General features: G+C 41.1%; 1 protein-coding gene across 3 annotated transcripts in view; it reads right to left on the bottom strand.

Moving 5' to 3' along the window:
- B3galt1 (beta-1,3-galactosyltransferase 1) overlaps nucleotides 1-13,872 on the bottom strand; it is a 548,275-nt gene that overhangs the window by 143,036 nt on the left and 391,367 nt on the right. The window contains exon 1 of one of the 3 annotated variants that reach the window (XM_031370495.1): nucleotides 7,881-7,987. The exons of the other annotated variants lie outside the window; for them this stretch is intronic. The gene's annotated coding sequence lies outside the window, so the exon portion shown is untranslated. Of the gene's footprint in view, nucleotides 1-7,880; nucleotides 7,988-13,872 lie in introns of those variants that run through there. 3 annotated transcript variants of the gene reach the window in all.

Here is a 13,872-nt window from a genome sequence, read left to right as displayed (position 1 = left end):
GAAGGAAATGCTTGACTACAAATGGAATTTATATTTATACTGCAGTGCGTTGAGACAGCCCGGATGGAAGGCTGTGATCATTAGACACAGATCCTAAGTAAACAGCAACAGGCTCCACAATTATCACTTTAGAAAACTAATTAGCTGACTCCTCTATCCTCTTTACACAAAACAGACTCTCTGAGAACAAAAGCAATTGAGACAGCACTTTAGCCAACGGGGAGATTCTTGGAAAGGTAACAATGGAAATGAATTCAAACATAAGATTGATCATTAGGACAAGGTTGCTGGCAAATGAGCCTTCCCCTGAAGATGATTTCTCCAACAGGGAGATGCCTGTCCCTGCCTCTTTTAACCTTTACTTTCCCATTGCACAGGGTTTATCCACTGCAGGACTGGTCTTATCAGGGTGGACGGCCTCTGCTGCTTAGTGGCCAGCATGGGCCTGGAGCCTGAGGCAGCTGTTAGTCCCTCAGATGGGTCAGCCACAGTGAGCCTACTGATCCAGACCTGGCTTTCTTCTCCACAGAGTTGGACCTTTCTTGTTCTGTGCATTTCCTTTTTTCACTCTCGCATTGGGTTCTTGCTCTCACATGTTGAGCGTCCAGAAACCATGGCACTCTTCTGGCTCTCCTAAAGCACACACGATTTTCTCTGATGGGGAAAGAACTCTGGGTGATAGTATTGTCTGCTTCTGCCCTTGTGCAGTGTATGAAGAGAGCCCTCCATAACAGGACACAATTACAAGCAACGGGAACACGATGGACAAAGGCTCACATCTCAGGATGAAGCCTGCGAAATTCTCATCCACGGTCCTCAGCTCCTCTTACTACAAGTACAAGCTGCAGTTCTACACCAAATCTTCCTAGATGCATTAAATAAATTGTCTGTAACTATGTATTTGCTGTGGCCCATAAACTAAATTGTCTGCAGCAGAGCATACTTTCAATGATGAATAACATCTCCATGACATTTTCTGCCAGAGAGACAGAGTGAGAGAGTGAGAGAGAGAGAGCAAGAGAGAGTGAGCGATGGCTCACACTGAGGATTTCAGGACATTTTTCAAGTAGGAGATGTTTTCTTACTTAGGGCAATTTCTAGGACAGTAATCTAGAGCCACAGCTCAGTGGTAGAGCACCTGCAGAACCTGCTGGAGCTCCAGGTTTATTCTCCCAGAGTACCAAACAAACCACACTGCATACAGTAATATACTGCATTTTCATGCACCAAGGGAAGGGATCTGCTTTTCAAAAAAAAAAAAAACCCATATAAATTCTTCACTCAAAATCTTAAGACAAATATTTAATGGTTTTGACAAGAATGGTAAAGTTTCTCTTTGAAGGACTTTGAGTAATGTCACAGTTCTGTGTATCATCTCTAAAAACTAAGCTTGGCCTCAGCTGCACTACATTTGTAACTGGATGACTCACTGGCAGAGTGAAGCCATGAATCAACAGGGCTGTCATGTTCTTTCCCTAGACTCCTTCCTTGGTATCTATGCAAGTATTTAGTCATCTTCTTTCTGTTGAACTCTAAACTGAAATCCATTTTATGTATGTCTTGAAAATTCTATGTCTCTGCTAATATTCTGTTGTAGTATTGCTCTCTTTTTCCTCTCTCTCGCTCTCTCACTCTCTCTTTGAGACTGTGTCTTTCTATGTAGCCCTGGCTGTCTTGGAAGTTGCTATGTAGACCAGGATAGCTTTGAACTCACAGAGCTCTATCTGTTTCTGCCTCCTAAATGCTGGGATTGATGACATGTTCACCACTTATCCCTTTATTGTTATTCTAAAGCGAGTGTTCATTGGCAGTTCTGAGTGTGGTACCATGTCATATCATCCAACTATGAATAGAGGACAGTCTCCTCTGTACAGATTTTTTTTGCCATGGCAGAGGTGAGGCAGCCAGGTGATTGACATGTCAGCTTACATAGGCATCTCTATAACATTCCCTTTACAGAAAAATACTAAGGACGTAAAGACAGCGTACATCAAACCTTAAAACCAAGAAAACAAAAACCCATTTTGCCATTTAGGGACTTCTGAAGAGAAATATTAATTAAATATTTACCTGGTAGTATAACACTCCTAACTTGTAAACGAGAGTTCCTCGTGTGCCATTGATGGGTTTCAGAGCATCCTATTGCCCAAATTACACACTGGCCCTCAGTGGGATTCTCTGATCTCCCACCCTTGTTCTCTCTCGAAAATCTTGAAATACCTCTCTCTCTCTCTCTGCGCTTCTCTTCTTTCCTGGGAATCCTTAAGTGCTGCTGTCTGATCTTGTATCTAGAAGGAAAGTCTTGAAGCCTCTGAGGAAATAGGTTTCCTAGCCACCCCAGCCTGTTAGCAACAGATTGTACCCTATATTCTCTATCCATGACTGGTCACAAAATAGCACAATGATGTCGTTTCTTTGGGCTCTCCTTTCTGAAGGCTGCATATCACACAGAGCTTACAGTGAGTGAATATATCTGCCAGGCTTTGGCTAATCTCTTTTGGTATAAGGATCTCAGCCACAGAGTAAGCAACAGGCCATGGAAGGTAGCATTTTTCTCTCTCACACCAAAATCCAACTGACTGCAAGGATCAGTATTGATGTTGTAAGACAATGTTTATTAAGAACACATTTAACATATGTAGAAAGACTAATGCATGTTTATGCCATCTCTGTCATGGAAAATAAGGATAGATCTGACATAGTGCTCACAACAAAAGATCCTTAGGTCTGATTGAGGAAGCTCCTCCTCCTCTTGTGACCTGTCGCATGTGACCTGTCCCATGTGCTTTGTGGTTTCATATTTTGCTTTTTCCACAATGCAAACAAATAGGTCCCCTCTGCAATTCCACACATATACCTTTACCTGATTTTATAATGAAAAGGCCTAGAACAGAAAAAGTCATTGGCAAGACTATATTAGGCAATAAAAAAAGGAGACATGACAATTCCCTACGATGTTAGAACAATCTCACCAATAATCACAGAAATGAAAATAAACACAGGAGGAAAAACACTTTTTCCTTCATATGGCAGAAAAGATATATATACTTTGATGAGAATTTTGAAACTTTGGTGAATCTAATATCCTCATCTATAACTGGAAAAGAATTAATTATGACCTTGAATAATAAATTGGCCAAAGAATACCAAGAATTATAAAAATATTCAGGCATAGACTTAAGAATCCTATTTTTGTACAGTTACCTTAATATAGAAACCAAATGAAGGGTAGAGAATCCTAATTAAAAATGTCCATTTCAGATACTGACTTTAATATAGAAAGAAAATGAAATATCACTCACTAGCGAGGACAGTAAATAAATTATGCTAGCAGAACTGGAGTGTTGGCATGTACTCGCCATCTCAGCAACTGGAGAAACTGAGGTGAGATTACTAATGCCCAGAAGTTTTACATTAGCCTGGATAATACAGCAAGATCTCTTTCTCATAATTTAATATTTTGATAGGATGTTTTGTTGCAAAGGAAAATGCATAATCATGAGGATAATTATGACAACAATGGAGAATATTTTCTATAATTAAGCTGTAAAAGTCAAAACAGAATTTCTACATATCAACTACATAAAGTATATACGTGTGGACACACACTTAAGATATAAAACAAACAATAGGTTTGGAAGGATGGTAGAATTATGTGTTTCTGCACATATTTTCCAAACATACTCTATCTTTATGCATTTTATCAAGTAACTACCATTTTAATGAATTTGCATCTCCCATTTCAAATAACTTTCCCCTCTGTAAAAAAACTTTAACATGGTCATTGTTCACATATCCATCCCGGAGTTTGTATGTGTTCTTATACCATACTTATTGTTGAACTTGTAATCATTTAATGAGCTGTGAAATGATTTGGTCCTAGTCTTTAGAAATCAGCAGTAGACAGTACAACTGACCCTGCGTTGTTTACTAATATTCTGAGAACAAATATTCACAGCTCCCTCCTGATAGCAAGCAACAGTAATTGTCACTTGTGCATCTCCAAAGCTCGTATGAACTTCTCCAGTGAGCACTCATCAGCTATTCTGAAATGGGCATTTCCACTCCTAAGTGTCACTGGCTTTTCTGTCTGAGCTTTTTGTCTGATAGCAGAGAAACTAAATCCACCCATGAAAGCAAAAAGTAACTCCAAAGATACTGATTCCCAATCTCTGCTGTTAGAGAGGAGAAAATGCTTTTTCCTGAGTCGGACGCAGGGAACCCCTTTCCTCACTCCAGGCAGTCTTCCTCATGGCTCAGAGTTCACTGGCAATGGAACTCATGTCGTTATTTAGATGAGGAGAAGAGTTTCGCCCCATGTCCAAGCTCACCCAAGGAAGCACAGGGTAATCCAATTTGCTAGAGATTTAGTTCAATATGGTGAACAAATTAGGGAATGGGGAGGAGAAAAAGGAGGGGAGGGAGAGGATGTTAAGTCTGAAGTAGTGAGATTCATTTCAAGCATGGGACAGCTGGGGATTGGGCTTCTTAGAGGCAATCCTGACCTTGCTCTCCCCAGACTGGTGTCTGGCTGTGAGGGAGACATGCCTGCCTGCTGGGAAGCTCAAGGTGTTGTGTGTAATGCCCCTTGCAGGCAGGTACACTCACTGGAGTGCACATTATTTTTGTTCTCCTTTCTTCTTCCAGGACTTCTCACATATGGATTTGTCTTTTAGAAGTTATCAGGCAGCCACTGTGGTTATTCATCCTGAAGCTTTAGGGCCTTTCACATAGAGAAAAACAGAAGTTATAGAGAGGTGGCAATTTCCACCTTTTAAGAGGCTTGGATTGATATTTGAGAATGAATACACATTGAACGCTCAGTTACTCAGAAAAGAAATCCTTCTGGAAGGTTTAAAGGGTGGGGGATGGAAATCATAACCATAAAAATAAGCTGAACAAACTAAGACTAATAAATGGACATTACGCACCTAAAGGAATGGTGGAAATTATCCCTTACTGCTTGTGCTTATGAGACTGTGGATATCCTGCTATTTGGAAATTATAACTTAATTTCTGCTTTGGGAAAAATATGTAAGGGCAACATAACATTCACCCTTAAATCAAAATCATAGTTGGTATAGCAGGCACGTTTCTCATGTCAGTCTTAACATGTTTTCCTCAACTCGGAGGACCACTTCTGTCACCTCTATCAATGTATGATACTGGGGCTGGAATTTCTTTCATAGGTTAAAGGAAATAAAACCTGGAGGTATTACATGTGACCATGAAAATAAGACAGTGATTTCAAAGCATCTGACTGGGGGCCTTGTACAGACTAGGTGGTTTGAAAAAGTGTCTCGGAGGAGGTGACATATAAGTTGAGTGATGACTGACAAGATCCCATTTGATTTGGGAGTCACTGGTAGGATAATATTCCAAGTGGAATTACCGCTTAAGGCTCTAGGAAGGGATATGAACTAGAAGCATTCAAGGAACAGAATACAGGCGAAGTGTGCAGAGAGCAGGGCCAAGGGGGAGATAAGTCAAAGGTGACTTTAATGAGGGACACAGGGACCACATCACACAGGGCACCGTACTCAGGGCAAGTCACCTGGATATTATTCTAAATCCTGTGGGAAACACTGGGATTCTCTGCACAGATTCATTAAAAGAGTTCATTGTCCTTAGAGACAAGATGAAGTGAGGAGAGCAGGTGTGAGGCTACTGACTTAAGTCAAAAGATGTTGCAGCTTGGACCAGAGTGACAGATTCAAACAGAACATTTATCAGGAGTTAGCTGGCTAATTTGATCTGGTGTGGGATAAAGGAGAAAGAGAAGAAATGATGATCAAGTTAAATAGACTTAAAATGTCAACAAAAAGACACTTCAAGTTCCTAAAACAAATGGAAACCAGAGATGCACTTGAAACTCAGGTATGGTGAATGCTACATTATTTTTAACATGTTACTTCTGTAGCCAACTGGTCAGACTTGCCTATGAGGAGGAGTCCAAATAAGACTCCAAGAAGCACAGCATGCCCCAAGAGGCAGGCAGGGAAACCCCTTTACAGAAACTGCCTCAGCCCAGTTACTCTCTCCGTGGTGGTGTTAGACTTTAGGCAGGAATTTGACCCCTTATAAGCCTTGCTTTCTTCATCTTAAAAAAAAATCCAATTCAACTTTCCCTTGGGTTCTCTCTAATCAGAAATTTCACTGTTCTAATACCCTAGTGGGTCTACTCTAAGACTCGAAGTATCCAAGCCATAAACTGTAAGCAAGTCAAACTCATTAAAGAACACAATGCAAGTTATTTTTCTGTTATAATTAATAAAATTTCTAACAACTAATGTTGGTTTTGTTTGAACACCAAGTCTACTCTTAGTACCTGGGGGAGGGATAAACTATTTTCTTTAGAATATATAAACCCCCATTAGCATATTTCCCTTTATTCTAATAAATACATTTTTTTTTTCTGCCATAGCTGGCTTGTAGAATCAGCTCTTCTTACTAGAAAACACATTACATATATATTTGGAAACATGCTGCTCTAGGGCTGAGGCTAGCTCCTGACATGGATGCCCCTTTACTTTGTTTCTTAAGCACATATAACATATACTTTATATTTAACACACACATATTAGGTATACACAAATATACATGCAATCATTTGTCATTACAGAGCATATTCTATAGTTATGGTTGTGCTGTGATGAGAAGTTTTGCATATCACCTTATTTAATCAGAGAAATGGTGGACACATTTTTCTCCTTTCCTAAGTGAACTAACTGGATCTTACCATATTACAGAGCTAGGATGGCAGCTGAATCCTTCTGGACTCCTGAGCCAGGTTTGTATTCTAGGAAATGAGGAAAACGTACTTTTTTCTTGCTGCGAGGCTTAACTAAGTTGATATGATATGTGAAAATCACTTACCACCACATAGTGTGTGGCCGCCAGCTGCTCTGTGAAGCGTCATGATGTCAGGGATCCCTGTGCCTTTGGTGCTATTTGAGGCTATGGCTTGCTCTAAAATTTGAAAATTATTCATCCTTTTGCCCTACTCGAATTTTCTATCAGAACGGAATCTATCTAACTGTACAAATATTAACACAGTTTCAGCATACTCAAAAGCAACGGGACTCCCAGAGCCCTAAGGCTCTGTTAGAAATAAGGCTTATGGCACACCTGTGGCTGTTTGTCTACTGTGTGAGCCAAGCTTCCCGCCTCCCTCTTTCTCACCTCATCCAGAATTCAACAGAAGTCCACAGGGAGCAGAACTCAGAATGTCTAATCTGGTTATTCGTTTTTTAATTTTCCTTGGAAAGGCTGAAGCTTTCCTGTAGACTCTGGATGGCACCTGGTTTGTTATTCTCCCTGCCTTTGGCAAAACGCTGCTCTCCTGCTGGGGCAGGCTTCTCGCGCATGGACGCCCTTTTATTTTGTTTCTAAGCACACATTACCAGGTTCTTTGCCCTTTGCCCTTTTGATTAGGAACAACCTCTACTTTTTGGACTACTGGGCCAAAAAAAGATCTGGGGGGGGGGGTTGGAGAAGGGGGGAAGGGCAGAAGTGAAAAATGGTAATAGAAGAAGTTTGTCCCAATGTCTCAGACCCCTGAAATTTACAAGATTCTCCAAAATCACAGTTACATAAATAGTTTTCTTTATGTACATATAACTAAAGGGGAAACTCCCTTTTCCACCTTCATTGGAGGATAGAGGAAGGTGGTGGCATTTTTCTTACTGGTCTGGGGATAAATCTCCCTCTCTCTCCCTCTTGTAGATCCCGGTGAGGGAGAAAAGCATGCGAAGCAAGGGGCAGCAATGAGCACTTCATTTGCAAGGCAGCTAAGCTGGATACAGGACACCTCGCATTCTACAAACAACAATGGCATACCTCACTTTCTCCAGAGCCATGGGTGATGGAGAGAGGCTTACCTGATACTTACTGTCATCCACCAGAGCAACCAATGGCCGACTTTGCATTGTTCTTGTTAGGTATATTCATTCTGTCTCCTGACTAATTTCATAAACTATGGCTCTGGGCTGTGTCTTTTATTGTATTTGGTTTGACTGGATTAGCTACAATGTAGCAACGGAAGAAAAGAAAGCAGTTTTATCTTAGTGAGCTGTAGTGGAGAGCAGGGACAGAGTGTGGGATGATGAGAAAATTCATCAATGTAACAAATTCTGAAGATGTGAAAATGTAAAAATAGAGTCTGGGTACAAAGAGAGCTATCGTGTCCTGAAAAGTAATGTCAACTATAATACAGATATAGTTGGTTCTAGTTGTTGCGGGATAAGACTGTTTCCACAAACATGTCCACATCCTAAACTCCAGGACCTGTAGTAAAGTTTAGCTTCTATGTCCAGGGAGAAGAAATATTATGGCAGGATTCACGCTGCTAAGCATGTGGCCTTCCATGTGAAGGAGGGAAATGAGTTAGCAAAGTGAGGGAGATGTAGGAGCAGTCCTGAGTGATGTGTGGGAGGAGTCCCATGCCATCACTCCAGTTTTCAAAGGCACAAGAAGAGCAACATGGGCTGCCTCTAGAAGATAGCAAGGGCCAGAAACTGAGTACCCTGACACACACTGCAGAAAGGAACTCATCATCGTTTTAGTCCAGTGAGATTCATGCTGGGTGCTGGGGGGTTTAGCCTTGACAAGAGTTGGGGGCTGTTAAAGACTAGGAATACCTGGTAGGCGAAGAAGAAAACACACAATTGAGATACAGCACTGACAGGCTGTTTTTATGTTGTCGTTGTTGGCATGGGAGTTAGGGTGCTTACCTAGATTTGACTTAGCCCCAGTTTTTTATGAAATTATACAAGGAAGTTGGGTTACAAAATGTATATGGGAGTAGGTAATTGCTTTTTAATTTAATTTAATTTTTTTTTGTGTGTGTTAACATTATTTTGTGACACAGAGTAATACAGATTTAGAACAAAAAAGGGAAGTACACAACTTTAGACATAAAAGTTTTACAACAAGCATAATTTTTTCTTTATTTTTTTGACCACCAATGTTTGGTGAGGTTGGGCAGCAGTACTGTGGTTACAAAGTTAGTATTTTTTTTTAGACATATGTGAGACAATATGGCTTCATAAGAGGGCAAACGTGAGGTTATACTGCTGATGCTGTAGTTTCTGTAAATTCTGGACCCCCTTTGTTTTTAATCTAACCTGTATGGAGAAATTTTGGGGGACTGCCATCATTGTTTTTGCATCCAAGGAAGCCATTGCTACCTTTTTGGAAAATATTTGTCTATTATTTTATTTTTGATTTTATGACAATTTTTTTTATATTTGTGTTAAACTTTTATTAAGCTTTTTTTATTGGATATTTTCTTTATTTACATTTCAAATGTTTTCCCCTTTCCAGGTCTCCCCTTTGGAAGCTCCCTAGCCCATCCCTCCTCCCCCTTCCACTATGAGGGTGCTCCCCCACCCAACTACCCACTCCTATCTTCTCGCCCTGGCATTCCCCTACACTGGGGCATCGAACACCCTCAGGCCTACCAGCCTCTCCTCTCACTGATGTCCAACAAGGCCATCCTCTGCCACATATGTGGCCAGCATCATGGGTCCCTCCACGTGTATTCTTTGGTTGGTGGCCCAAACACCAGGAGCTCTGGGAGGGAGCACAGTCTGGCCTGTTGACACTGCTGCTCCCTTCATGGGGCTGCAACCCCCCTCAGCTCCTTCAGTCCTTTCTCCAACTCTTCCATCAGGGACCCCTGCACTCAATCCAATGGTTGGCTGAGAGCATCCGCCTCTGTATTTGTCAGGCTCTGGCAGAGCCTCTTAGGAGACAGCTATATCAGGCTCCTGTCAGCATGTACTTCTTGGCATCCACAATAGTGTCTGAGTTTGGTGGCTATATATGGGATGGATCCCCAGGTGGGGCAGTCTCTGGATGACCTTTCCTTCAGTCTCTGAGCTACACTTTGTCTCCATATTTCCTCCTGTGAGTATTTTGTTCATCCTTCTAAGAATCACTGTATTATACAGAATTGAGACCAAGACTGGGGAATAGCTGTAGAATTACTTATTTTTGCTCGAGGCTTTAGGTTACTTTTATTTTTACCTTGAAAGAGGGACTGTAACATACATTTTATTTGATTTTATGAACAGCCTTTACTTAATATTATTGATAACATTTAATTTTTGGATATTAAGTGGGCTTCTACTAGATTTTGCCAGGTTACGAAATATCAGTTTAATTAAGAAAGGAAGAAAGAAAAGGAACAGTAAATAGATAAAAAGAATGATAAGTACTAAGAATAATTGCAGAAATGGCATCACGAGGTGCTTGTGCTAAAGAAGCAGGGTTGGGGCCTCTTAGTACTTATACTGGGGCCCACAAGAGGCCTTAGCCTCATTCTTTGAAACATGGTATCCCTGACAGGTTTTTCTTCCTGGTCATCAGAGGTCCCAGGGGGATGTTTCCAACAGCTGGGCTTGTAAACTTTGGTACAATGAAACTATAAAATACTGTAAACAAGTGACCACGAATTAAATGGAAAGTATGTATCTGTTACTTACTGCTGCATATTAAACCATCTCAAAAATGTAGTGGTCTAAACACCAAAACTCTCTGTCCTGCTTGTGAATCTAGAATCTGGCAAGGTTGAATAGAGAGCCCTTTGCTCCACCGGCTTAGGTGTTTCCTTGGGGGAATGGGGTGTCTCCTTTCAAGAGGGATTATTCCCACGACTGAGAAGCATGTACTATGTGCCCAGTGGGAGGTCAGCTAGGAGCTCTGCTGGTTTGTAGGCTCAGAAACTGACTTTCCACACTTCTTTCCATGGGCTGTTTGTACTTCCCCTTAGTAATACAACCTAATAGTGAGATCAAGGCAAGGGAGGAAGGGGAAATGACAAGGCAGATATGCATGATGCTGTCATGATAAAGGTTGAGAAAGGCAGTCATGTTCTCCTGCAGAATTTGTGGTTCAGACACTAAGAAATCACATATCGAACTGTGATTCCTTAAAATGAAAATGGAACTAAGAAATTCCTAACACCTCATGATATAACAGTACAAAGAAATGTGTGACACATAGAATCATCTACACAAATGATTCATTGGTTTATGTATGATTTTATAATATCTTATCAATCTATGGTAAGATCCTTCTACTTAGAAAGTATACTGCTAAGCACTATGCTCAGTCATTCTGGCAGCAGACTCAAATATTTCATCATTCTTCTGTCTCTTGATTGCCTCATTTTCTCTTGTACTTGATTTAGTCTCTCAGTGTTTTCTTCACTACGGACCTTAAATATAAATTACCAAGTGCTCGTCTTTCCAGGAAGAGACTGTGGTGGTTTGGATATGTTTGTCCCAGGGAATGAGTGGCACTATTAGGAGGTATGGCATGTTGGAGTAGATGTGGCTATGTTATAGGAAGTATGTCATTGTGGGGGTGGGCTTTGAGACACCCCTCTGAGCTGCCTGGAAACCAGTCTTTCTCCTGTTTGCTTTCAGAACAAAATGTAGTACTCTCAGCTTCTCCAGCACCATGCCTGCCTGGACACTGCCCTGCTTCCTACCATGATGAGAATGAACGGAACCGTAGAACCTATAAAGTAATCACAATTAAATGTTGTCCTTTATAAGAGTTGCCTTGGTCATGGTGCTTCTTCACAGGAATGGAAACCCTATGGAAGGCAGAGCCCATGTCAAGTGATTGCCCTGTACATGAAATCAGGAGCAACTAAGATGGTGAAACTGCAAAGTCAGCGTTGGATGCTTCTCCCACATCAGGAATTTCCATCCCACCACAATCGTGGTCCTGAAATATGAGAATGGGGTGATGGAGTCTGTTAATCTACATTACTGAAGACAATGATCCTGGAACAAACTAAAGAAGGTGTATAGGAAACACCAGAGACACATCATCATGGCAGTCACAGCCACAGAAAACTATTTGAATGCAGTGTGATACAACAAGTGTGACTCCACCATGATACCCAATGTACCTTTACCTGGGTGGCTTGAATGATTCAGTCTTCATTACCTAATGTAAAAGTGAGGGTCTCTGAGTGTGTCCTTATACGGTCAGCTGAAGGTTTTTATCAAATGGGAAGATACACTAATTGGAGAACGGTTCTATCCAGAGATACCTGTTCAAAAGTCTTGGGGTGGGGGTGAAAGAACGATGTATTGAGTGGACCCGCTCTCCCATGGTACTGAACCTGGAGACATGAGGTGGGAGGCAGGGACGCAAATGATCCTGGCCTTGTGCAAACCTCTGCTAATGAACATACTTGTATCCAAGGTTCTACCAAACATTTGAAAAAGCAATAAAATATTTTTAAAATAAATAAATACATGGGATTTTAAACTAAATGCTACTATAAAAGAGTCAAAAAGTGCAACAAAACTACTTTAAAGCATTTATGTTTTTTATTTTTTATTTTTAATTATTTGGTTTTGGTTTTTCAAGGCAGGGTTTCTCATAGCCCTGGCTGTCCTGGAACTCACTCTGTAGACCAGGCTGGCCCTGAACTCAGAAATCTGCCTGCCTCTGCCTCCCAAGTGCTGGGATTAAAGGCGTGAGCCACCACCACCCAGCACTTTAAAGCATTTATAAATAAAGTAAAATTTAGAGAAAGCTAAGGTTAATTTACCTGTAAATGTATATGTATAGGTATAGGTATATGTATATGCATACATAGAGTTAATTACACAGGGTTTATCAAATCTACAGCACTGTGCAGTAATATCCTGGATTCTGTAGCTTCCCAATCCCTCACTGATGTCACAACAACTTCTGTGTATGTTAGTATGTTATTTTTTGTATCCTTTACAAAGTACTTTTTTCCTGTTCCTTTTGTATGTCAACATACACAAATATCACTATGCTATATGAGTTCACAGTATTAGAATGGTAACATGCTGTATAGGTTTGCAGCCTTGAGCAATAGGCTATGGCATCTAATGTTGTGTGAGTATGCTGTGTGTTATTCTCACAGACCCAGGATTTCCTAGCAATGAATCTCTAAATGCATCCCTATAGTTAAATGGTGCATGAACATGATGTCATTTCATTTTTGCCATAGTACCTCAATATGTTCAGGTCCAAAGGAAGCAACAGTGCGTTTGTTGTGGTCAAAACCTGCAGGCTTTGCCAGTGTGTGAGGGTCTGGGTAGATGAGGTTAACTTTGGAAAGTGCACTCTGCAACAATTATTTATGTAAGAATTTCTTCTCTTTGCACCTTGCCCTTCAATATTATTTTTCAGAGGCTGTGTTAGTTACTTGTCTCACTGCTCTGATTAGACAGAAAAACAACTTAAGGAAGGATGAGTTCCAGGAGGCACAGTCTATCACAAGGATAAGAAAAAGCCGCAGCTGGTTACATTGTCTCCACAGTCAGGAAGCGGAGAGCAACACATGCCTTTATCTCACCAGCTTTCTACTTTTTTTATTAGATATTTTCTTTATTTACATTTCAAATGATATCCCCTTTCCCGGTTTCCCCTCTGTGAAAAAAAACCTATTCCCTCCCCGTTGCCCCCTCCCCTGCTCACCAACCCACCCTCTCCTGATTCCTGGCCCTGGCATTGCCCTACACTGGGACATAGATCCTTCACAGGACCAAGGGCCTCTCCTCCCATTGATAACTGACTAGGCCATCCTCTGCTATACATATGCTGCTGGAGCCATGAGTCCCACCATGTGTACTCTTTGGTTGGTGGTTTAGTCCCTAGGAGCTCTGGGGGTACTGGTTAGTTCATATTGTTGTTCCTCTTATGGGGCTGCAAACCCTTCAGATCCTTGGGTCCTTTCTCTAGCTCCTTCATTGGGGACCTGAGCTTTCTACTTTTAATTCACTCCAGAGACCGTGCCTATGGAACGGTACCACCCACATAGAGGGGGTGGGTCTTCAAACCTCAATTAACCTAATATAGATAATCCTTATC

The sequence above is a fragment of the Mastomys coucha genome, unplaced genomic scaffold (genome assembly GCF_008632895.1).
Source record: "Mastomys coucha isolate ucsf_1 unplaced genomic scaffold, UCSF_Mcou_1 pScaffold15, whole genome shotgun sequence".
Lineage (NCBI taxonomy): Eukaryota > Metazoa > Chordata > Mammalia > Rodentia > Muridae > Mastomys > Mastomys coucha.
The sequence above is the reverse complement of the archived record's forward strand: the minus strand, read 5'-3'. Positions and strand labels throughout refer to the sequence as shown.